Below are 26,190 nucleotides of genomic sequence, written 5' to 3'. Positions count from 1 at the left end.
AGATGTATTTTTAAAATACCCCATCATGGTAAAAATTCACTTATCATGTTTACCCTTCATCCCAGTGCTTTCAGTTCAATTTCTATTCTGAATGAAAATAATTTTGCTCCCCATTTCTAAATGCAGATTCCTTCCATCTGGGCACATGTCAAACCTCATATACAAAAAAATCAGGTATACACAAGGCACACACTGCATCTGTCCTTAGATAAAGGCTTCTATCCCTTGTCTTTGCTTATTGGCCCCCATTGAGGTCTTATGTACTTACTGGTAGCTTCTAAGCCTCCTTTGGTGAATACATTTTATGCATCTAACATTGATCACAACTGCACCTTGCATTCTTAACTCAAATATTTTATATTATTGCGCTACATCACCATACACTTTGCTTCTCTATTCTTTGTAGCAATCTTATACCACCTCAAACGATAAACCACAAATCATGATGCTATCATAACAAATCTGTTATTTAATACAACCTAACACTCACCAGTAATCTATAGAACTCCATGAGAATTCCATTCTCCCATATGTGCCAATTAATACACCCCCATGTCGAGACACACAAAATGCACTCACCACGGTAGCCTCTGCATTCCTTCATTTATATGTTCAATGCCATTCCGTCTTTTAAAGTGAATTTTTTTTGCCTTCTTCTCCTTTGTTAGTTCTTGCCCATAGGGACTATAGGGGAGGCCTCTTTCATTAACTAGTGATTAATGCGGTGGCAACAGACCAATTAGAAATTATTGTTTCCAAATATTGTTGCATTTGCTAATGTTCACACCCGTGAACTTGCACATTATTTAAACAAAATGTTTTAAGAAAATTGTGTGGCATTTAATGGTTGGCTTTGTTCACGGTGTGTAGAGGCTTGCATGCTTCTCAATGGGAGAGAACGCACACATCCAGAGGAAGTTGCAGGGGTCGCCAAAACAAATGTTTTCAAAGCGCAGTTGGTAAAAACATGGCCGGCAAAAAAAACCCAAGGATTGAAAGCAACAATTGGTGAGATCGCATGTAGTATGGATTCAAGCTACACAGTCATTGATTAGGGTTTTCATTTGCAAATGACAGGTGTGGTATGACAGTTCCTGCCATGAATTTGTATTAACATTGCTGCCTTTGGTAAACTTCATTTCAATCTTTCATATGAAATGTAATGGTATGATTGACCTTTAATTTCTTGCAGGCTGCTATGGGAGAATGGACGGGTGGCGGTTAGGGTTCTCGTTGTGCCATTATTAAATTTCAAAGGTTGTGTTTTCTCAGTCATTTCTCGTTGCCGCATCATCTCGGGTCTGCTTCTCCCTCCCCCATACCCATCTTTCCACATACTTTGGTAATCCTAGGCTTTCTCTATGCATCTATCTCTCATGCAAGTCCCTTAGTCCGAGTTTGATACTTTGCCAAAAACCTTGAGATAACATAGAGGTAAGATCATTTTTGCCCTCTTTTTTGGCATTGAAATGTATATTGTGATAGTTTGAATATTTCTAATGCAACAAGGTATCTTCGATTATGAGTGTACCGATCTTATATTTAATTTTTTGCAACATTGCACGTTTTCATTTAAGAGAAGCCATTATTGAATGGCTTCACTAGCACTGCATCATTTGTATTCTCAACTCCATCAAACAATTACTAAACACGAGAATATTGCAATTGAAGAAACACACAGAGGGAAAGAGAATGACGAGCTTGCAAATGGTGGGTCAAAATTGGTGGGTCTATGCAAATTCAGTTGGAAACTTCATTCCAACTCTTCTTTCAATTTTTTGCTAGCCTCTTTTTTAAAAATTTGTCAGTCCCACATGAGGGGTTACTAGTGAAGGGATTGAAAAATTAGTACTGTGCGTGGTGGATCATCCATATTTATTTAGCCCATTTGATTCATTACACATTTTTCCAAAACAACAAGAAGTCGCTATTTTCATTTATGAATTATGTAAGCCCAACATAGGCCAATTTTGCAAGAAAGCCCATGAGGAAAATACTAATTACAATTGATAGTGAGGGCAGCCATGGCACTAACAACACTCTCCACACTTACACTTTAGGAGTCCTTTATTGTGGCACATAGATTGCCATTCCACAGAGCCATCAACCACACAAAAATGTTCACAACGTAATGAGTACAAGAGGTTTTTTCCTTCATATAGTATCTCCTCACTAGTAGAGCAATTGACACCATCATGAAGATGAACAGTATTCTTCTAGAGAGAAGTTTGGAAAGCACACCCAAGCTAGAGAAGAGCTACCAAATGAGCTGTTTGTCATCACCAAGGTGGAATTAATCGATGTATCTATGTACTCATTCACCAATGTAAATTAGGAAGGAATCATGTGTGCCCTTACAATGTGGGTGATGCATGTATTACAAATACCAAAGAGAGTTTTGTTATACATACACATTTCATACTGATTTATTTTCATTATTTCTTTCATGGACTTTTTCTTCTGCTGTCTAGATGTCTTTTATCCAAGGTTATATTCAAGGATTGATGATTGGGTGTTTACATCTCTTTGAGACATTTTGTCAAACAGTTCACTTGACTTGTCTGTGCTCCACAGTATGGTGCAACCACATTTGGATTTATGAATTATAGCAGCTTATAGTGTTGTAGTCAAGGTAATGTCATAATGTATCTTTTTGTTTCTTTTATTAACTTTAGACAGTGTAGGTCCAACATCGCCCAACAACTAAAAAATAATTATAGAGGTCTTGGCTAGGGAGTTACACCAATGATAATTTTGTTACTCTTCATTTGTCTGCTCCTCCTGTTGCTACATATCTGCATATTTCCATCTAATTTTCCCCTGTATCATTTAACTTGAGCTATTAGTGTCTCTTTGTTTCTTGTTGCTTGTATTTTTGTATTAGATTTGTAAGTTTGAGGTTGCTTTTTTGTTTTGCATAATAAAACAAACATAGTGGGGTTTTCATTATGTCTAGTCTCCAAGCTAATTTCTGTGTGTGACTGATTTGTTTCATTGAAGCCACACCAACTTTTTTCGACCTTCACTATCATGCTGCAAATCTTAATTTACTTAGGGGTTAGATCATGCACTAGTTATTTGATGGAAGCCCATACCCTGTTCAAAAGCCCCTCTTTTGGCATAGGCTGGGGCGATCCTGGCAAAGGCTGTGGTGTTTGGTACACACGAGTTTTAATACCGTAGACAATTGCTCTCATTCTTGAATTGAAAGTCACAGTTTATATGAAATATTAGAGAAATGGAAAGAACTCTATCTTGGACCCTATGGAGAAAAGTACTTCTTATTTTTTAGTCCACATGATCATTTTGAAAAAATTGTGGCATATTTTGGGTAGCTTGAATTTATGCTCATAAAACAATATTCTCTCCAACTAATTTTATTAAAAAAAATAAATCTTATCTTCTGACTAAACCTATTTGTAAAGGGAAAAAGTTTAGATGGTTCATGACCATGTGTAAGGAGCATAAGAAGCTTGTGTCAGTTACTATTTTAGACTATTTAAGTGCTATTTTGTACATTGGATTATTGTTTGAGATTCTGAATCGTTGCATCCAGGCCAGATAGGATTCTGGACTTAGTTTAAGGGTTCATATATCTATATGCTTTAGGGTTTTTATTCTCCATCTTTATATTTAAGTGTTTCTGTGTCACAAGTATTTGTGCTGATCAAAAATCCATTTTTATCCTCTCTTTAACATTTTCTTCCAAATCATTTGAGCAACCTACCTCGTAAGACTTGATAGACCAATTTATTAGAGTGTCCAAAAGGTTCAAGAAGGCATTAGGTAAAGGTGTGTCAACAAACCACCTAGAAGTTGCGGCTTCATATTAAGATATGCTTTTTTCCTAACATTGGATCGAATATCTCCAAATTTTTCTTTGACAAATCCTTCAAGCCCATTTTGCACGTTTTGATGTAAATAATCACCAGAAGTAGAAAACACATGGTTATAAAGACTATCTTTTGTTAGAGTAGTTCATTAAGAAAAGCATGAAAATTGTCCCAAATTATATCATTTTGATAGAAGCATGATTGTCAAGAAAAAAATTGATCCCAATACATGTATCCAGCTATGAAATTTAATTTTCATACCAAGAACATTTAGAAATGTTGGAACACCATTATTTAGGTAAACATAAAAAAGCAAGTGAAATACCAATATATTCTCCAACCATAATCATATGGGCAATACACTATACAAAAAGAAGAATGAGTTCTTGAGAGTACAATCAACCACTAGATCAAGGAATGGGATTATAAGACTTGAACATCTAGCTGTTTATATACTCCAAAAGTTTGAATCAATTTTGAGTTGTGTTTTAGAAAATGCTCGCTTCCTTAACAGCATACATATGCTTTTCCTCACAATAGAAAATTCTAGATCTTTGAAGAATAAAAGATTTCCCTCACACAATAGAGATGTCCAAAACAGAGTAAGTACACAGGAAAAATATAAAATGAATTTAGCAAACATTTTTCATAAAGACGGAACAAAGTGAGTAACAACAATATGCATTCGATACTAATATAGGTAACAAACAAAACATAAGGATCTAAGAACTTTGATTAGCAGACTCACTGCAATTTAAGGACATTGGTAGCTATAGCAACTACAACCTACAGAAACGTGATATTCCACTTGCTTCTATTTAGGTAATTAGTATTCATTTTAAAGGGAGTTTTGAGCTGACATGAGCCGTTTTAATCAGTTTTATAAAACTCATTTTTAGGATTAAAATGAGCTTTGAGGGCTATTGTTTTCTTTGCAGTCCTCCTTTGATTTTATTTTTTAAGACAAATTTAATTTTTGTTCTATGTTACCTACTTCGTGTCTCAGGTTTGAATCGCAGGCAGAGCAAAACTAAAATTGGAACTGGTTTGTACTATTCAACAACACCAAGTGCATCATTTCTTACTGATGAGTATAGTAATATGCTAACTTTAGTTTAAATGCAAAGCTATAATTCTCATTACAATATAGTATTATTAAGAGCCTACCTATTACTTGAATTGGGTAAATATTTAAAGAAATTTATTCTAAATACAAAGTTGAAATTATCATTACAGTAGAATTATTTATAGTCTACCTATTACTTGAATTGGGAAAATATTTGAAGTCATTTATTCTAAATGCAAAGCTGAAATTTTCACTATAGTAGTGTTTTTTGGAGCCTTTCTATTTCTTGAGTATTTCTTATTCAATTGATTTTTTTTCTTCTTGATGTATACGAATTAAGAACATGTTTTACCTAGGAAAAAATGCATATCTAAAATTTCAAAATAATATCAAGAATAGAGAGATTTTCTCATCACAGGTACCCAAATCTATGTTTTAGAGTCTTTCTAGGAGGGTAATTTTTTTGAAATTGGGTCAAACACATAAAACTTTTTTTAAGATGAGGGTTTCTTTAATTGCTCAGATAAAACATGCAAACATGTAAATTAAATGAGCATCTTATTGCAACCTCTTACCTTTTACAACCTCTTGCAATCTCTCTTTTGCATTCAATTGTATGTAACACATTTATGATGTTTTTTTGGTACCTTTCTAATCCTACTATTAATTTATTGCCATTACATGGAAAAGTATTGATTGGGAAATTTAGAAATTTGCCGAAGACCTTACAAAATAGACCATTAAATTTCATCATTTCTAATTACATTTTTGTCATGAGTGAAATTTGTGAATGTGCAATTGTAAATTGCTTTCCTTTAAATAAAAATGGTCTGGTACCATCACAAATAGATGGCCTTGCTTTTTCAAAAATGCCTACAATGACATTGGTAATGGTGAGCATGGAACATTTTCACGGGAGTAGTTTGGCGTTCCCTAACTTATGTTCTCATTTTATAAATTAATTGTGAATCTTACTTATTTCTTTCAAAGCAAGGAGAAGGGCCTCACCAAAGACAAAAACAAATGTTTTGGTTCTGTCATAAACCCTCACTAAAGTGGCTTTGGGAATAAATCATCCATGTTCATTTTTTATATTTCCATGTTGTGGAAGTCTGATCAGTTAGGAAATAGACATCTAAAAATTAGACTACGTATGCCTACTAGAACAATTCTGAAAGCCTCATCCATACTTTTGTTGAAAGCCTCCTACAATGTACAATCTTCTACAGATGAATTTTTACAGGTTTGGTTGAATCATGTTCACGTACTTCTATCAGCCTTCACATGCTTGAAGAGTATCTCTTTCGATTTTGCAAGATAGAAATCAAGTATAGGAAGAAATCAATTTAAACCACATTTGTTAATTTAGATTGTAAGGATTAGAGATTGAAACATGCTTAGAATTTAATTGAGTCAAAATCTGCAAAATATTATTGGTCTGTATTTTTGGCAGCAAAGGATTCTCTATTTACTTGTGCAAACATCTATTCTTTTTTGTAAGATAATGTGGGAGACATTATAGAAATGAGACATGCTCTATGTTCTCAAATGTTGTCACATATACCACATTGATTCGTAGTTTGTTAAGATAACTACCAAATATAATGCATTTTGCAGGTCTTTGAATGCAGAAGCTGAAAAACAATCACAAAGCCTAGAAAAAAGATCAGGACAGCCAGAAAAGTCTACAAAGAAATTGAGTCAGAAAATGCAAATGAAATTAAACAGTTCATTACCACTGTACTAGTTTTTTACACAGTCAATTGACAAACAATGTTCAGGACAAAAACTTTCAATTTAAATACCATGTAATCAATTAACAATGGTCAAGAAATATATGTCAATAAATATATATTTTCTCCTTTTGCTCCTATGTATTGTAGTGTTATTGATGTGCATATTTCAAGTATTAGATTGCAAATTTCTCAAATTGTGCAGACTAAAGAACCATAATTGCAAACTGTACAAGTTTGAGGAAGGCAGATTGTTTGGAACATAGTTGACAAAATTTAGGGTTGAAATTTTGGATTGATTCTAGTTTTGGACAATCTCACTTTGCTTATGACGGTTAGATAGAAGCAACAAGTAAATCAGACCTGAACCAACATAATATTCATCATTCATCAAAGTATATTGTTGTTGTTTCAAGTAGGGTGGTTGTCCTTCATGTTCGCCATTGTTTAGTCTCATATCTTTAGTAATGTTTCCCACTATCAGTTTTACAATATTCATATCAGACTTGTAGCAACTGTGCCAGCCATCAAAGAGTGTTTCTACTGCAACATTTGATCATTCTACTCATCCAGGCAAGGTATAATATTGTTATTTCCAGTTCAGTGTTCGGTTTGTGTATTTGAGCATTCTGAGACAATGATTTCATCAATACTGTTTGTATGAGCAATTGTATCAGCCTTCACCATTGCACTTGGTTATACACTGCATTAAAATATGTATCTTCAATTGGCACAAACCAACCAGCCTCAAACTTATAAATCAAATACGGCAAACACAAGCAACAAGCAAAAACTCCCAGCAGGAACTTCGCTGCTTGCAGCCCTTGTTTGGTCTACATCTTAGGCACAAACTCAAACTCATGCTTGTAGCTGGAGGATATACCTTGTATTTCAAAGATTTATCCATTGTCTCCTGAAAATGAGGCACTAAGGACATATCCAAAACAACTCACTGTTTATATAGATCTTACTATCATGTGTGTCTCTAGCTGAACAAGGTGTCGAACCTTCAACTCTCGGGTGCTATCACAGATCACTAACTTTTTATGGATAGATATCCCCGTGCAGCAACACTCCCCTTTGTCGCCTTCAAATAGCTTTGGCGCTTGTGTAAACATGGAATAATTGTTGTAAACTGGCATTGAATACCAATAAGTGATTTCATAGCCTTCGCTTTTGACATTTGAGATTTGCTGTTTAAAAATTTCTGCTACTTGGGCACCTTTCACGACTTCATGCTTTCTTGTGTGCATTGTGCTTGGTCTGACAGATAATGCAATACCTGAAAACTTCTCGCGCCCTTTCAATCAGACCTAACAGCATGCAATCGATATAAAACCCTTGGATCCTCTCTTCTTTTACGGTTTCAAGATTTAAAATCCATCATTTTGATTTGAGACTCAAGCGACATCATCAATATTCAACAGGAAGATGCCCACACCATTTTCTCTCATTTTAGCCATCACCCAAAGTTGTAATAGGCACTCTGATTCTTTGAACAGAAAATGCATCCCTTCTTTGGGAGCTTTTTGCGTGGATGATAATCATAAAGAACCTTGGCATTCTTCATTGACATTCATTCCCTTGTTCATGCGAGTAGACCCTAACGCGTTTCATCCGAATGCCTCGATCAAAACCTTTCATTTCCCTAATCCTTTTGATTTGTTACGGAGAGGATGCGGGGTGGTGGGGTCTTATTTCCCTATGTGCTTCATAAAATTGCCCCTTACGAGTCTTCTTTTGTTCCCGTGCTCTTTGTGCGGGTTGGCAGGGAAGTCAAACTTCCCTCCCTTCCAGACTTACTCGCACCACTGCCTAGACGACTTCATACATTGTGTGGGTTAGTGGGGAAGCTAAGGCTCCCGCCATCCCGTACTCCCCTGTGCGCTGCCACTTTTGTTATGCGGGGTGGCGGGGTTATGAAGCACCCCTCCCCACAAGGAAACCTACAAGCCTTCTTTGTGTTTTTGTGTGGGCCCACACTAGTTTCCCCTGCATATATGTACGGGGTATTTACCCTTCTTTCGAGTGGCAACCATTCTTTTGAGCACAAATAAAAGAGGGTGGGCCCCCATATTTTTTCCCGCTTGGAGAGGGGGGCTTGAAGTCACAAGGTATATATATTTTATTTTATTTCTTGAATAGCAATGTGATTTTAGGGCATCCATATCTCATCAATGAAGATTTTACCATTTGAAATTGTATCGCCATTATTCCATCGCTATTTTTATCTTGAAAATATGTCATTATTCAAATGACTTAAATCATTTGTCAATTTTAATAACCCCCTTTGCACAATCGAGCTAAATATAAGATGATTTAATCATATTGATTTAAATAATATATGTTCCCTTTTAATGGCCTCAATTGATCATACCAGTCCCAGTTATTTTATTTTTTATTTTTTGTTTCTGATCAACTAATTGGTTGGGAATGCTTTGAAACACCAACCAAGCATGTTCTGGAACAGAAAATTTAACTGAGCAATCATTGAATTTGACCCCTTTTCGACTTTGAATTTAGGCCCAGAACACCTGGATAGCCTCCGGAATCGGTTTTAAAAACTGATCAAAACACATCATCGGACCCTGGGAGCTGGTACACTGATAGATTGTAATACATAGAATTTAGGGCATTTGACATATCATCAATATGACATCCGAGGCAAAAGTTATTAATTTGCAAAGTTGTCTACTCAGGCTTTTCTGAATCTGAACTTGTTTAAACAACTTGAGATGCCTTCAAACCCTGGTTTGAAAAAATATCAAATCATCACTTCAAGGGCCGCCAATTCGCACACTGGTAGATGAATATACCTTGAATACGTGTGCAAGAGGGTTTGACCTGATTGGGCCACACATGTAAATTATTCACCCTCAAAGTTGGCTCTTCTGAGAAATCTGAAGATGATGGCCCAAAACCCTAAAAAAATGTTCATTTGGAATGGGATTCAAAAACTGATCATATGACAAGCTGGGGGGCTACAAATTGGGGATCTGATAGATAATTTTATAGATAATCATAGGGTTCATTCATTTTTAATTGGAGGTCAACTGGGAATGAAATATAAAATCTCAAAGTGGGCTACAAAGTGTTGTTTGACTCTACTCAGTCTGCAAAATTGAACTTTTTGCAAACAAAATTGGCTTTGAAAACTCGTCAAACAGATTGATAGGATTTAGCCACTTGGTATGAGGTTAAAAAATTAGTAGGGAAACATGGGGAACTTTCTATTTTTTATGACAATCAATTTGCACAAAGTTATAATGCCTCAAACTGGGCTACTCAGAAAAGGTGCAAAATTGCAAATCAACAACCCTAACCTTAGGGCCTCCAAAGGAGACTTCACAAACACATCAAAATTAATCATAAGAGGCTGAAAGTAGGTATATAGTATCTCCACACGAAACTTCACTAGTGCAAAATGGCAAGCCCTCAAATTGAGCAACTTAAGCTTATTCTGCAAGGGCAAAACTAAGTGCATTTGAACAAAAATTTACATGGGCCCTCAAAATTATGCAAATTTTTTGAGATCCTAACATCAAGCATACTTGTGTGTCATGCTAGTGTCCTTAATTTGTGCTAGTGTCTTCCTAGGACACTTGTGCAGTCTCACTCCAGTGTTTAAGACACTTGTGCAAACTCACTCTAGTATCCAAGAGACTTGTGTAGAATCACTCCAACATCCAGTTGACTTGTGCATCATGCTAATGTCCTCAATTTATGCTATTGTCCTCTTAAGAATCTTGTGTAGTATAGCTCCAACGTCCAAGACACTTGTGTAGTCTAGCTCCAGTTTCCTTAGATGTGCAAGTGCCCTACCTTTTTGACTTTGTTTTAGTTATTTTGTGAAGATAGTGATGTTAAGGAACCCTTAGGGGTGGTTTGAGTATGTTTTGAGTGAGTTTGTTTGGTGTCGAGGCATCTATTTGTAAATAGGGTCTCATCGAAGCCCGTCCATGACACCTAAGACTTAGCAATTTATCCTATTTGATGAATCAAGCTTGGAAACTTTGGGGATATTCATGTGTAATCCTAGATACCTCTTAGAGATTATTGTAGGGTTTGGGAGACCTTTCCCCTTTCTCATTTAAAGTATCTAGTGTTTATTCTTCTACTTGTGTGTAGTCAATAAGCTACAATTTGACCTAATCTTGAGGTTTGAGCATTGTTCGAGTATATTTTTTGTATGTTCGCTTAATTAATTTAAAATATATATTTCCATGTATTCCTTGTATGATTTTCTCATATCCTCTAGGGTTCCTTGGCGAGGTGTTACAAATCTATTGTGCATATGTAGAAGTCATTTGTAAATAGTAGATGAAAAGGATTTACAATAACATTGTTTCATCACTTTAGGAGCATATTGCACACTTGTTTGTTGTTCTTGACTTTGGTTCACCATAATTAAATCAATCCATTTGAAGATATGAGCAAGGACAATATGACCCTCACATTTTATCAATTTATTCAAAGATGTTTCTTAGCATCACATGCTCCTTATCAAATTAAAAATGTATATACAAAGATGAACAAGTTTCAAACAAAAAAATTTAGCCAATTCAGATCTACAAGTTACACGCTATTTTTTGTTCATCAAGATTAGGTTTGCATTCTTTAAGATAACTTATACAATTATAGAAATGTCAAACCAAAAAGTTTCAGAATCGAATTTCCAAGTCAATGTTATTCTTTTGATAGGCCCCTATTTTTAAATTTTGGTGAGCAAGTATTTAACATATATTTTTTATGTTTTTAATGGTTACTCTAGACTTATGAGGTGCATCCCCTTCTGCTACTTATTTATTGTTTTGTTGTTTGGACTCTTGGGCTCAGTTTTGATTATCTTTTTGTTGCAATTGTGCTACTAAAAGCCCTTGGGCTATGTTAAGGGTCAGTGCCCTTGTTCTTATTGCTTTTAATATCCAAAATGTATATTCAATGCATTATCAAATCTATATTATTTTAAAATTTATTTCAATTATTTACCATCAATCTTGTTATCCCTAGTTTTCTTTTATGTGGAGTCTCATTTTTTTCTATATCCCTTACAATTGAGTTCAATTCACATAAATATCTTGTTTAAATTATTGTCCTTCCTTGCGCTAAAAAGATGATGTCATCTTTAAGGTCTTTGGATTGAATTTCCAATGATACAAAATTTGAGTCTAAAGGGTCAAAAGTGATTTTTTTGGTCTATAGCACAATTACAGAGTTCTCAATTTGTTATTATTATTTTTTATAAATTATATCTAAATGACTTTGGTTTCTTAGCCTTATAGAGCAAAACTTTAGACTATTGGGTAAAAGTACAAAGTTGTGTCACACTTTAGACCAACTTATCAGCACAAGTGAATTTAAGTATTTCTATGTAAAAATTAATTTTGGTCAACCATATGGTCTATCTAGATTCATTGTAGCTAAGCTCGATATGGGCCATAATTTTTTCAATTAAAAATGTCTACCAAATGCATATTTTATACCACTTTGATTCCAATTACTAAAAAAAAGTTATTTGAAAAACTCAAATCTTTCAACAACTCCTACTATTATAATATTTTTTTATAAATATAAAAAATACCCTTTCGTAGATCTACAAGTGAAGTTTTTAAAAATACATATCTTTTCATATTATAATTAGTTTTTATATTTTATATCTTATTTTAATTGAAAGTGGGTCATCAACTCTAAAATATAAGGTTGATTATCTTGTCAAGGAAAAATACTAAAATTTATTTAAAATTTTAAAAAAACATATGATGCATCAGAGAAAAGAATCCATGTCAAGATATATTTTTTTCAATTTTTGATAAATAATTACGACAAAATGTGACACTAAATGGAAAGAGTTATATTTCAATGCATAGAGTTTTTTAAATTTATTTAAAAGTATACATTTATAAACAATGGTGAAAAAATATATCCATGCACTAAAGTTTCAAATGATCAATACACAAAATATTTGGAGAAACAATGATAAAATTTATTATATAGAGTCACTCCATGTAACCTCAATCCAATATTTTATTAGCAACTAAATTTTAGCGTTTATTTTATTTATAAATATTTTCAAATAATTTTAACTTTTTCAATTAAAAACATTAAATACACTAAAAATATATCTTTTAATTCGTATATGTTATTTCAAAATTCAAAAATATATGTCACTTTCTATTTATTCAATTTAAAAAGTTGAATTAGTATTTGTCATTTCCTTTATAAAAGTATGACACAACTTTATACTTTTTTGATGAATAGGCCCTCTATTAATACGAAATATTAAAGTACATATTCACAAAAAAAGGTCGGGGGATACAAGATCACCTCGCGAGAGTCACTCGGCCAGCGACCGGAAATAAAAAAACAAGATATTCATAAAAAAACTTCCTCTGGCAGCCAAAGCAGAGGCAGCTGAGGGTGGAGGATCAGGGTCATCTTTTTTGCCCCATACATCAACGGGGCCAGGAGTCGAGTCTGGCACAAACCACCCATCTTCAAGATCTCTTTCAATTTCTCCTTCCTCCTACCTGGGAGGCGATATCGCCAAAGCTAGGCGAGGAAACTTGGAGGTGGTGGCAGAGGGCCACCCGAAATCAGCAAAGGGAGGAGCAAAGGCCACAGGAGCATCAGAGGGCCACCTTGAGCCAGAGCCATGCCGCAATGGGGAAGCCGAGCGGCGGTGCCAAGCAACATCTCTGGGAGGCTGGGATTGTGAGGTCTGAGAGTGGCGGGTAGATGAGTTGTGACCGTGATGACGACCATGGGGTGAAGTACAGTTAGCAGAGACAAAGTCCAGCAGTACTTGGACAATCACATAAGGGGCATTGCCCCAATGTTGAAGGAACTCCTGAAGGCAGGCCACCTCAAGGGCCACCGTGTTAGCTTGTACCCGAATCTGCATCAATACATTGTTACAAATGCAAGCTTTAGCATAAAGCGAAACATTAATATCCAAGTAGTTGTGAGAAAAAATAGCAGCATTTCTATCCTTCCAATGAGTGAAAAGGATCTCCATTATGAAAGCATGCCATATCTGGGAGAACTTATAGGGGATTCTAGGTGAATCACCCAGAAGAGCCATGTGCCAGGAAAATGGCTCAGGTCGAAAAGGCCAAAAAAAGTCATGAATCATGCTCTAATACTGTTGAGCTCTTCTACAGAACCAAAATATGTGCATAAAAGTTTCTGGGTGACCACAAAAAGGGCATCAAGGATCAGACACTCCCAAATGCTTGAGTCTGGAACCCAAAGGAAGACCTTGAAAGAGAACACACCAAGCAAAGTGAGCAATCTTAGGCTCGGTGATGGTGGACCAGACAACCAAAAACCTTAATCTCCAGGTAGTCTGGGAAGATTGCAAGTGCCACCGTTGATTGAGAGTATGAGCCATAGGCAAGTGAGGAACCAACTAGAGATAACCCATTTTGGGTTTGTAGTTGGTAAAAGGAGTCCAAGGATACCACTTCTAGTCTTTCCACCAAGGTTTGACAGACCAAATACCGAGCTTATGAAGCAAATTTGAGGGAAGGGCCGAGACCATAAGGTCATAAGTCTGTCGATCTGGCCGAGATAGGTGAAATTGGACCTGGAGATCCTCCCAAGAGCGGAGGCTCATAGTAGATCTGGAAACAAGATCCTTAGGGGTATAAATGTTGTGCTTGTGAAAGCGCAGAGCACTGACACCTTGAATTTTGGCCAAAGGTAACCATTGCACCTGGAAAAGAGGGGACCACCAAAGGTTGCGTTGATTCATGGATAAGTCATCCCGAAAGCCATTGCTAGCCCACCGCAGCCAAGGATTGATAGCTTCTCAAGCATGCCAAATACTTTGACCACAAAAGTACCCTGTATCTGAACAGGGTCTGTCATGGTGAGCAAGGTTTGCAAGCCTATCCCCTTCCAGGCTGGCCTTTTTGAAGGAAATCTTGGAGAAATGCAATACCAGAGAAGAATTTTCCAGACCTCGTCTCTAGATAAGGCTCTAATAACCCATTTAGCACATAAGGCCAACCCTTGGTTCTGGGTAGAAATAAGGTCGAGTCCTCCAGATTCCTTGGGGAGACACCAGTAATCCCAAGCAACCCTGTGAAAACCATGATGGTTAGACTTAGAGGCCTAAAGAAAGGTCCGCATAAGTCTTTCCAACTTCATGTAGGAGACCTTCGAAGGAGCCCAAGATGAAGAATAGTAAACATGTGTGGCATCCAACACTTTGGAACAGACTTGGAATTTACCAACCAAAGAGAGAGGCTTGGTGATCCAATAGGTAAGCTTTTCTCGATTCTGGCTAAGATCGCTTGCCAGAGATCCGAAGGCGAAGCTTGGAAGGCAAAAGGAATTCCCAGAAAGTGAAATATTTTGCCATGTTGAAGCCATTTCCAATCATACTGAAGGATCCAAGGTGGGGTAGGAAGAAAGGACTGTCTATAACATTGCGTGTTGTGCCACTGAATGACCGAACTAGAAGCCAAGCAAAAAGTGTTAAGACACTGAAGAGAAAACTGCACATTATCTTCATCCTCAATGAGAGTGAGTTAAAGGAATCATTTGCAAAGTGGCCATTCAAAAGTTGGGAAGGTGACTCAGGCAGGGAGATACCACAGACATGCCCAACAGCAATAGCATTAGCAAGTAAGTAACCAAACCCTTCTGCTGCAAGAACATATAAAGCAGGGGCCAGAGGGCACCCCTGGCGAATGGATTTGAAAAGGCCAAAAGCCTAAGACTGTTGGCCATTAATGGTAATGCAAGCCAAGGCATCCCCAAATAAAATTCACACAAATTGGATGAACCAGGGACCAAAGCCTAGGGCTTTGAGCATAGCCAAGATAAAAGGCCATTCAATGCAATCATACGCTTTAGCGAAGTCAATCTTAAGAAATATTGCTCGTTGTTGAGAGAATCTGGCCCAATCCATCCCTTCCCAAACAACAATAATATTGTCCAGAATAAACCTGGATTTAATAAATCCAGTCTATTCTGAGCAGACAATAAGCGGTAGGAGATGTTGAATCTTAAGGGCCAAAGCTTTGGTAATGATCTTATGAGAGACATTAAACAAGGTGATAGGCCACCAATTGCAAATGTCCTCTAGGTCCCCAGCCTTAGGGATAAACTTGATGTTTCCCTGACTAATCATTTTTCCTAAGGAGCAGGAATGAAAAGCTTCCAGATATACCTTATGAAGGTTAGGACCAACACAAGGCCAAAGAGCTTTGTAGAATTCACAGGGGAAGCCATCATAGCTCGAGGCTTTGTCATCTGCCATAGAAAAAGCGACTTCTTTGAGATCATCAATGGTTAGTAAGAGATCACAAAAGGCCTGCTACGAGTAAGAGAGTCATTTTGGAACAATAGCTAAGCAATCTTGTAAGGCTTGGGTTCTGGCCGGAGAATCTCCCTATGTTGTGAACACCTTCTGATAATGATGGACAAAGGCTTGCAATATGTCAGGCAGCTCGGTGAGAAGAGCATGTCCCTCTTTTATTTTCTTAAACCCAACAGAGGTATGACGAGCATGTAGAGCCAAGAATAATTACTTAGAAGCCCTATCACCCACCTTAAGCCAGTGTAATCTGGCTTTGATTTGATCTCCTCTGGCAGAGTGACTATCAACAACTTGCTTGTGATGTCAGAGCTGGGCTAAACAGAGTTGCAGGGTAGAATCAAAGGGATTCAAAGCCAAAGCTTCTGTGGTAGCACATAGAGCTTTGGTGGTCACATCATACGACCGCCTGCAATAGATGGCAAGTTTCCTACCATAAATGCGTAGAAACCTCGCAGAGCAGGAAATGGTGTCATGCCACCACTCAATCCAACCAGTGTGATGGTTGGGCCTTGGCTCAAGATTCCACACTCTTTGAATGTGGGCCATCATGGATTGATGGTGCAAAAGAGACGTGTTGAGGTAGAATTACGTTTTGGAAGGATGTTGCCTAGTTGTCTATCATTCAATGCTAAAATTTATGGGGAAGTGGTCTGACAACATCACATCAACAAGAGGAGTGATGGGCAGATCAAGATCTTTAGAAAAAGAGAAAAAAGATTGCGCATATATCATAGCACAATCAAGCCTTTTAAGAATTCTGTCAAAGCCAGCTCTGAAATTAGACCAAGTGTGCTAGACCCCACCAGGATGATGATGGTTGGTTTTGGGGTCGAAAAGACCCAATTTATTGCACATATAGTACCAGGCTTCCCGCTCTCCAGCTGTCCAACAAAAAGGCAAAAAATTGTCCTTATCAGAAGCCACCTCAACCATATTGAAGTCCCCACACATGACCCAAGTGGCAGGTGAAAGATTATACGCAATCCATTTCCAAAGGTATGATCTTTTAACCGAATCATTGGGAGCATAAACATTAACGATCCCAACAAAATGATTATCAATTGAAAGCAAAACCCAGACGACGCGCTGCATGGGATCAACCCCATGAGAAATAACTGCAAAGCACCACCAAGGTGAAAGGAAAGTGACAACTCCCCCTCGACCAACTTCATGCTGGGAAGAAAAAACAAGGCTATCTGGCCAAAAAACACGACATGCAACATTGAGCATGAAACCTGCAATTTTAACTTCCTAGAGGCAAAGAACATCCAGGCCTACAATACGTTGACGAACATCTCGAACTGAATACTTTCTGGTGAAGTCTGTGAGCCCTAGAACATTCCATGAGATATAATTCATGATAAAACCAACATATCATCCTCGTCCCCAAGAGAGGAGAAGCTATTGCACAAAAAATCTTGGTCCCCACTAGAGATGACTCGCTATTTTTTTGAACCTCCATCTACAATCTCAGCACCCTCTAAAGGGTTGCGAGAACGACGTAGAGAGTATGGAGTAGAAATCGGTTGAGAACTAAAACCGACGGGAGTCTTTTGGGCCGAAACCGCATGGGTTTTTCCTTTACGAACCACAGTGGTCCATTCATCCTTCTTGGCTCCCTCCACTGGTCGAGAGCTAGACTCCTTAACAAGGGGTTTTAATTTTGGAGTTGCCAAGGTACAATCCCTAATCTTGTGATCCGCCGATTGGCATCGATAGCAAGTGTTGGGTAGGTTCAAATAAAGCATCTTTTGGGTGAAGTTGTTATTACCCACTTGAATATCAACAGTTTCTTTTAGGTCGCGAGAAAGGTTGACCTCAACACATACCCTCTTTTGAGGGTGAGCATTAAAAAAATGGTTTGGCTTGAGGTAGACAATTTTTCCAACAAACTGAGCAATGGTTTGCATGAAGGGCCAACAAGGCAAAGGAAGACTAGGGAACTCAACCTAGACTGGAACTCGCAATTTTTTGTCATCCAAGACCAAAAAATCGCGAGACCAACGCTGGAAGACTAGAAGGGATGACCTAATAGTCCATGGACCATGGGAGAGAACAACCTCGACATGGGAAGGGTTTGAAAAGCAAAACAAAACAAAAAACCTTTCGTGAGACTTTGGACACCATCAAGCCTAACTCCATGAAGAGACCAGGCTTTGGCGACCCAATCACGAAGCATGCTTTCTGGAGGGATCCTACCCACAAAATATCTTATCAAAGTACTTTTTTCAAGCCAGTCATAGGCATTGTCAAAGTCTTGAACAGGAAGTACAACATCAAGCGAGGACATACCTCGTGAAAAACTTTCGGGACAAACTTGCAAGGGCGTTTACTCGATGGTGCCATGAGGGTCTATTGCAGCAACTCTAGCATCAACATCAACTGCTAGGCTAAAGTTGGCCGGAGCCATAATAAACATAAAAAATCTCGTAGTAAATGCAGTTTGAAACACACATGATAGAACACGCAACCTCAAACCCTAGCAGAGCCAATTCTCAGAGTATCTGTTTCTAGTAACTTTATACTCTTTACCTGTAATGACAAATAATTTTTTTTTGTTAAACTGGTTAAAAACTCCAATTCTTCACCAAGAATATTTGAGCAAAAGTTTGAACCTTTTTGAGAAATAAACAAAACTTATAAATAGCAATTCATGTTTTTAATTTCTACCAAAATAATAACATAGAACTTTAAAATGGGTTACAAAATTACAAACAGACCATATCTATAATGCCTTATCGAAAGATAGTTTTAGAAGTTTGAAGCAAGTTTGTGATTTTACAAAATTACATTTAAAAATTGCTCTAACCTATCACTAAGAGATTATTTCACTTTTCCAACATAGTGCAAAAGCCCTTTTATTTTATTTCTTTATCATGTTTTAAGTTATTTATTTTATAATCAGTGCTTCAACCTCTCCTTTGCATAATGTAATCGCATATATTTTTGTGCATGTGTTTAATTCATTGATAAGAATTGATTTCTTGTCACACTCTAACTGGCACTTTGTGAGTCTCTAGTTGATTCCTTGCAAACTGTGATCATCCATTACAACTTAAGCATTTTAATACCTCGTATTGATAAATTATTTACTCTTTTTATTAGTAAACCTTAGTTTACTTGTTTTGAAAATTTTCCCATTATGTTTAATGAAACATCCCACTTTAAGTTTTTTTCCCATATGTTTTCCTATTGGTTTGCAAGTACATGTGTTTTTTTTTATACCTTCATAAAAATTTGATTGTGTTGCTTAGATTTCCCTTGTCTAATCATTTGGAGTTTTGTAATATGAGTCTTGGTTTCTACCTGGTTTGTACAACAACAAAAAAATCAAAGTGTAAGTAAATTTATAATTTGTACATTGTAGCTCTATCTTGAATCCATATTAGCATATAAAATTATAGGGTTTTGAGGTTATTCAATAATAAATCATAATTATAAATTTGAAAATTCATAATCTACCCATTATAAAACTTTGGAGTTTTAAAATTTTGGAGCAATTCGCTCTAATTATTGTCAACCTTGTAGTACCTCTTGCTAGACTCAAACTTTCCCAACAAATATACAAATTGCTTTCAAGCACTAAAACATTGCCATGTAAAATCTCACACATTTCAAATTACCTAATTAGCTCCTTATTTTAGTTTTTCCTTAACATATCCATTATTTGAATTTCCTAAAAAGTTTTCGTTGTATATAGTTTGCAATCTTCATGACATTTTTTAAGACGAAATAATCTAAGATAGAAAGTACAATTTAAAGGGTTATCATCCTCCAAAATATATTTCAATGGTTTCAAATATTGAAGATATATACTTAGGTCATGTGTATATCAATGAATTTATTCAAGGAGTCAATAAGGTGGAGGACAATTCACAATGAGCTCATTACACAACAAACAACTACATTATTCAAGTTACAATATTTCTCATTTTAGTGTGATATCTTAAAATTGTATTAACATGTGCTTAGAATTATGATGTAGATAAGGAGAATTATGGGCCCTCAAATGAGCTCATCCCTAATATCACTTTTGAGGATATCAAAGTTACCTTGGGATTCCAACTTATGTTGAATATATTAGACAATAAGTGTTAAATGTGCAACTAACTACTATAACAAACTTACAAGTCGCATTAGATGTCTAAATGATAACTAGTTGAATAAGCTAAGAGTTATTGTTCCTAGGATACCCAAGACCATCTATAGGAGTGAATTCAATAAATGCATAAGTTATATAATAACTCTACTAAATAAAATACTGGGAAACCCTTCAAATAAATATTTCCACCCATGGATGTGCAATTTTATACTTACCATTATATATGACACAAGTAGAATTGATTGAGGGACCTTAATTTGATCAACTATGAGATATAAAAAATACAAAAATTATATATGACATATTATCTTGTATATCCATTGGTAAAGAGAGCTACCTTTATGTAACTAAAGTAGAGAAGATGAGATTGGGAGAAGAGAAAGTTTATTAATATTATCATCAACTAGAATTTAAAGAAATCAACAAACACTACATTGGAGTAAATGATAAATTCATCTTCTATCTCATTATACTTGTGTTCCAATAATAGGATCTCACTAGAAGTTACATCTACAATCATTGTGTGTTAGAGGTTTTACCACTACTCCATAAAAGTTACCAAAGTAACCCAGTGATAGGATTATCTTTTTGAAATTATGTAAGTAGTTGAGTGAGATTCATAAGTTGATTTCAAGAAAGCATAATCTATAAATATTCAATTCCCTATTACAATTATTGAATACACGTGTTCTTCTCATGCCCATACTAAGAATGCTAAAAAGGTAACAACAAAGATTAATCTACATCTTCATAAGAAAATAAGAAAGTTTGATCCTAGGGAGGAGATTGAGGAATAAATTAGTTTTCTTTAAAAAGATCAACATAACTTACAAAATTTAAGGGATAACAACTACATGGATGAACATGAGGTAAGAAAGAAATATTATTATAGATTGACTACATATCAAATTGAGCATTTCATATCACAAGACACCATAGAGGATATAAAAAGTGTTAGACTCATCCTAAGTCAAATAAAGTTTATGCCTAACAAATAACTGTTGTCATGAAGGATTGCATCCGTGAAGCTAAGTATGAAACCCAACAATCATGTGAAACATGGGAATAATTTCAGGCCTATGGGTATGCCTATGGTGAAAGTAGACCTTCGGATTATAGGTCGGCTTCCTGTATGATGAATCTCCTGCAAACTAACTTCTGGGGTAAAAGGATAGAAGGATAAACATAAATTGAAACCTATCCTAGGAGGTGATGCACCAAACATTATTTCTAAGACCTGCAACTTGCTTAACTCACAAAATCCTTCAACTAGTATACCTCAATCACTAACAACTCAACTAAACAGGCGATGCATTGAATTTAGAGCTTTCCTGAAGGAAAACAATGTGTTTACACAACTACAACCTACTAAAATCAGCTAGCACAATCTATAACCTGCACCTATTATGTAACTATTCATACCAATCATATTTGAATGAGACATAATTAAAGGATTTACGCACAAATCACAATAATAACATCAAACCACTCATCCATAACACAGTACAAGAAGTGTTAAGAAGGAAAATTATGCTATTTTATTGAAAATAAAGAAATTGGTGTTGTTACAAACTTAGAAAAGTTAGTTTCTTTTCTTTCCTCAACATGATTGTAGACTGATTTTCGTCTCTTTCATGCTCAAGGATAGCATTGTAGGTCACTTTTCTGAGTTTGTAACAACACCAATTCCTTTATTTTCAATAAAATAGCAGAATTTTCCTTCTTAACACTTCTTGTACTGTGTTATGGATTAGTGGTTTGATGTTATTATTGTGATTTTAGCTTAAATAATTTAATTATGTCCCATTCAAATATGATTGGTGTGAGTAGTTACATGATAGGTGAAGGTTATAGATTGTGCTTGCTGATTTTAGTAGGTTCTAGTTGTGAAAATACATTGTTTTCCTTCAGGCAAGCTCTAAATTCAATCCTTTCTATGAAATATTGATGCATCGCATGTTTAGTTGAGTTGTGAGTGATTGAAGTCTACTAGTTGAAGGATTTTGTGAGTTAAGCAGGTTGCAGGTCTCAGAAAGAACGTTTGGTGCATCACCTCCTCGGATAGGTTTCAATTTACGTTTATCCTTCTATCCTTTTACCCCAGAAGTTAGTTTGCAAGAGATTCATCATACAGGAAGCCGACTTATAATCCAGAGGTCTAGTTTCACCATAGGCATACCCACAGGCCTAAAAGTATTCTCATGTTTCATAGGCTTGTTGGGTTTCATACTTATCTTCATGGGTGCAATCCTTTGCGACAACTATTTTTGGCATGCTCGGTGGGACATGTTTGGATTGTTTCAATCCAAATCTATTCCACGCAATTCTGATTTTTGGTGTGAGAATCAGAATTCCAGCCTTTGGAGGCAAGATTTATGCACACCTAGCACCTCCGAGTTAAAAATCTTCTGGTTTCAAAGACACAAGTGCTGGTATGTTTCAAAACAACCCTATATTCTGAATTCCAACTCTTTATATGAGTGAATATGTCTAATTTTTAGGGACAATATGCATACTCACCTCTTAGGATAGGTTTCAATTTACGTTTATCCTTTTATCCTTTTACCCCAGAAGTTAGTTTGTAGGAGATTCATCATACAAGAAGCCAACCTATAATCCGAAGGTCTATTTTCACCATAGGCATACCCACAACCTTGAAAGTATTCCCATGTTTCATAGGATTTCTGGGTTTCATACTTAGCTTCAAGAGTGCAATCATTTATGACAACAATAACAAAGATGGATTGGTCTATTTTTTTATACAATTTCATCAAAATAACACCCAATGTGTGGCTATGGGGAGTTTACAGTGGTTAAACACAAGTATCATATATGATTACAAAGATAAGGAGATTCCACTAAAGGAGAAATATCATAAAACCTTTATAAAAAAAAGAGATAACTTATTATACTAAAGGAATTCTCTACTCAAGGGGTTAGTATTTATTAAACATAAGAACCTTTGGAATATCATGTGCCTCTAAGTATTAAGAAAAAAAACCAAGTTTAAGATTAGAGGTGTAGATGGATATGATGATGGCCTTAATAAAGATTTTCTAGTTCTACCACCTTTACTATATAAGTTCATATTCACATTTCTTCCTCTTCTTAGAAACCACCTCACCATATAATTGTGGTTTCATAAATTATAACCCCTTTACAATTTTACACTCTTTTTCATCGTCATTATTTTAGATTTAGCCTTTGTCATATAAGGGGTAAGATCTCTTTTTCATTGTCATTATTGTTGTAGAGGCAAAAACACCTACTTGGGGTTTAACTTAGGAAAGCCCCTATACAACACAACCATTTTTACCTCTTCTTTTTTGTGTGGGTTACAAACCCAACAACAAAAAGTTGCATATTTGCATAGAGCCAAAACCCATGGTTTATGTAAATTTGCACATGATCGATGTTTTTTTGCTGAATTTTGGAGGGAACAATCTACAAAGCATTTTGATACAAAATTTGAAGCTTTAGCTGACGAAAACAACTTTAGATCTATAGTGCCTAGCACACTTGATTAGCACTTTTAGCTCCAAATTTTAGTGATAGGTTCCTTTTTGCATCTCATTTCTAGATTTATACTTCTGAGTTAGTTTTTTGTTTTATTTTTGTCTATTATGGTGTATATTGCCAATTTTGCATCATTTTACCTAGTCATTGCATATTTACATCAAATAATATCAAACACAAAAAAGAGTAAAAAAACACACACAACATTCAGATCTACTTTTGGATTGAAGTTGGATCTTGGTAGCTATTTCCTAATTTGGGATCTTAGTTTATGTCTCTAGGATAGGATCCTATTTCAATACATTTCATTTTTGTGAACCTAACATGTCATATACTTGCATATTTTCTGATTTTTAGTTTCAAATTTGTTTTATTTGCATTGATTTTTAGATTTAGATCCATTCATTTCTGAAAACTATTCTTTACGTACTTGCATTGGTTAATTAATCACAAAATGCATATTGTTATTGCTTATATCATGGATTTAGGATATGTTAGTATTTAAAAAAGTAAATTAGTTTCATTGTGTTTTCAATTAGTTAGTTTCATGATGCATAAATTCCATACACATGATAGTGGCCTATTGTCCCTTATATCACTTTATCCCTCTCCTAAATATCCTCCTATACAAACATTTTAAGGCAAGAAGATGATAACACTAGCACCTTTGTGAATGCTCTCCCTTATAATAATGATGCATTGATGAATCATGTTCATCCCTCTCCCAAAATTGGTGCTACCCATGAGGATATTTTAGCACGAGAGGATGATATTATAAACACCTTTCTTAATGTCACTTTACCTTCCATGCACCTATATGAGATATATTCTAGAGATGAAGCATTCATGGATTTTGCTAGTCCCCCTCCCAAATCTTGTCCTACTCACGAGGATATCGCAAAGCAAGAGGATGATATCATTAGCACTTTTCTTGATCCTCTACCTTCTAGAGATGAATCTTTGGAGAAAATAGAGCCTAATTAAATCCAAGTTGATACAATTCATGTTTCTAATCATACAAAAAAATATGTGAAGTCTAAAATGAGTGTTCATCTTTTTGAAGATGCCCCTCAAATTGAAAGCAAACTTGTCCTTGTTCTAAAAGGTGTTAAGAATACAACCAAGTTACCTCCCAACTACATATTAAACTTGACAAATTAACTCACTCAAAGAGATAGGATGAATCAACAAATGTTACAACCTAGTGTAGTGTCATAAACTGTAGTCACTTACAATTTTACACTCCTTTTTATGCCCTTGCCTTAGTGTGTCCCCTCCTAGCTCTTTTCCAAGCCTATTTTTGGCCTTGTTATTGAAAAATTGTTGACATGTATTAATATGGTGATCAAATTATTTGTTTTGAGATTTTGGCTACCTAATATGCCTTTTTTCCATCCCTTTGGGTGGACTATGGCACTAGGCACCATAGTCCCCCCATATTTGGCCCAAATTTGAACTTGTTGATGTGTTAATTTTCACCTGTTGATTTGTGATCCCGATATTTGAATATGACAATTGGACGTTGGCCTAGCTTATGAAATACCTTTGGAACCATATATAAGAGCATCTTTCCTAATTAATTTTCATCTATACACATTCAAACACTTCCTAAAGCAAGTAGTATGTGAGAATTTCTCTAGATTTGAACATTGTGGAGTAACAAGTTACAACAATCTTCATGCAAGTGGGCTTTTATGATTGATATTGTCTTGTCATGTTATGTTATTGCAACAAAACTTGAGGTTCCTAACCAAATAGAATTTCATATTCAACAACAACATCAATCTCAATATATAATATTATGAATTTGGATTTTTCTTAAGGTTTTGGCCTCTACCCCACAAGGGTAAATTCTCTTTTCTATCAATCATCATTATAGGGTTGATTCCAAATCAATGGTTTGACTAAGTAAAACCCCAATAAACCTAACACCATTTTCATTTCTTGTGTTTGTAGGTTTCAAATTTGACAAAGAAGGATTATATATTCAAAAAGTGCAAAATAAGATAAAGAGATCTAGATTTTGGAGAGGTAGAAAACCCTAGATAGTGGAAACTATTGTCAGTGTTTGACACTTTTTCCGATGAAATTTCAAGGAGATACTATGTGTGACATCCTAATTTAGAATCTATTTTTAATATCTCCATTAGACACCTTTAGGACTAAGTTACCTACTAACATAGTCCAACGCTTTCGAGGCTCAAATTGCAGGCATGGGTTCCTTTAAGTTCGTTTCCAAATATATTCTTAAAGTCTACATATCCATTCATTATCTTATCGTTTATGCTAATTACTACCAATTTGGCATATTTAGACCTATTTCTTGCATTCTCTTATTAAATAATATCACAAGCAAAAGAATAATCAATCCAAGTGCCCAAATATCACCAATAGGTTTATTGTTGGGCCTATTGATTGATTCTTGAATGTGTCATTAGTATAAATGGTTTTTATTCCTATCTTACATAATTAGACTAGTGGATCCCATTTTACTTGATCTACACCTAGTTATCATATAGTTTTTCACACATATCATACTCATAACAATGCTCTTCCTACTTCTCAATATTTTCTTCCTCCACCTCATATTCCTTAGCATGTTGGTAGGGAGC

At 35.6% G+C, this 26,190-nt stretch overlaps 1 long non-coding RNA gene across 1 annotated transcript; it reads left to right on the top strand.

The window, feature by feature from the left end:
• Positions 1 to 596: 596 nt before the first annotated feature.
• Positions 597 to 6,724, top strand: LOC131079673 (uncharacterized). The gene is made up of 3 exons (XR_009114007.2): positions 597 to 1,077; positions 1,193 to 1,434; positions 6,517 to 6,724. It is a non-coding gene; the product is annotated as an uncharacterized LOC131079673 (long non-coding RNA).
• The last annotated feature ends 19,466 nt before the right edge of the window (positions 6,725 to 26,190 follow it).

The sequence above is a fragment of the Cryptomeria japonica genome, chromosome 9 (genome assembly GCF_030272615.1).
Source record: "Cryptomeria japonica chromosome 9, Sugi_1.0, whole genome shotgun sequence".
Lineage (NCBI taxonomy): Eukaryota > Viridiplantae > Streptophyta > Pinopsida > Cupressales > Cupressaceae > Cryptomeria > Cryptomeria japonica.
The sequence above is the reverse complement of the archived record's forward strand: the minus strand, read 5'-3'. Positions and strand labels throughout refer to the sequence as shown.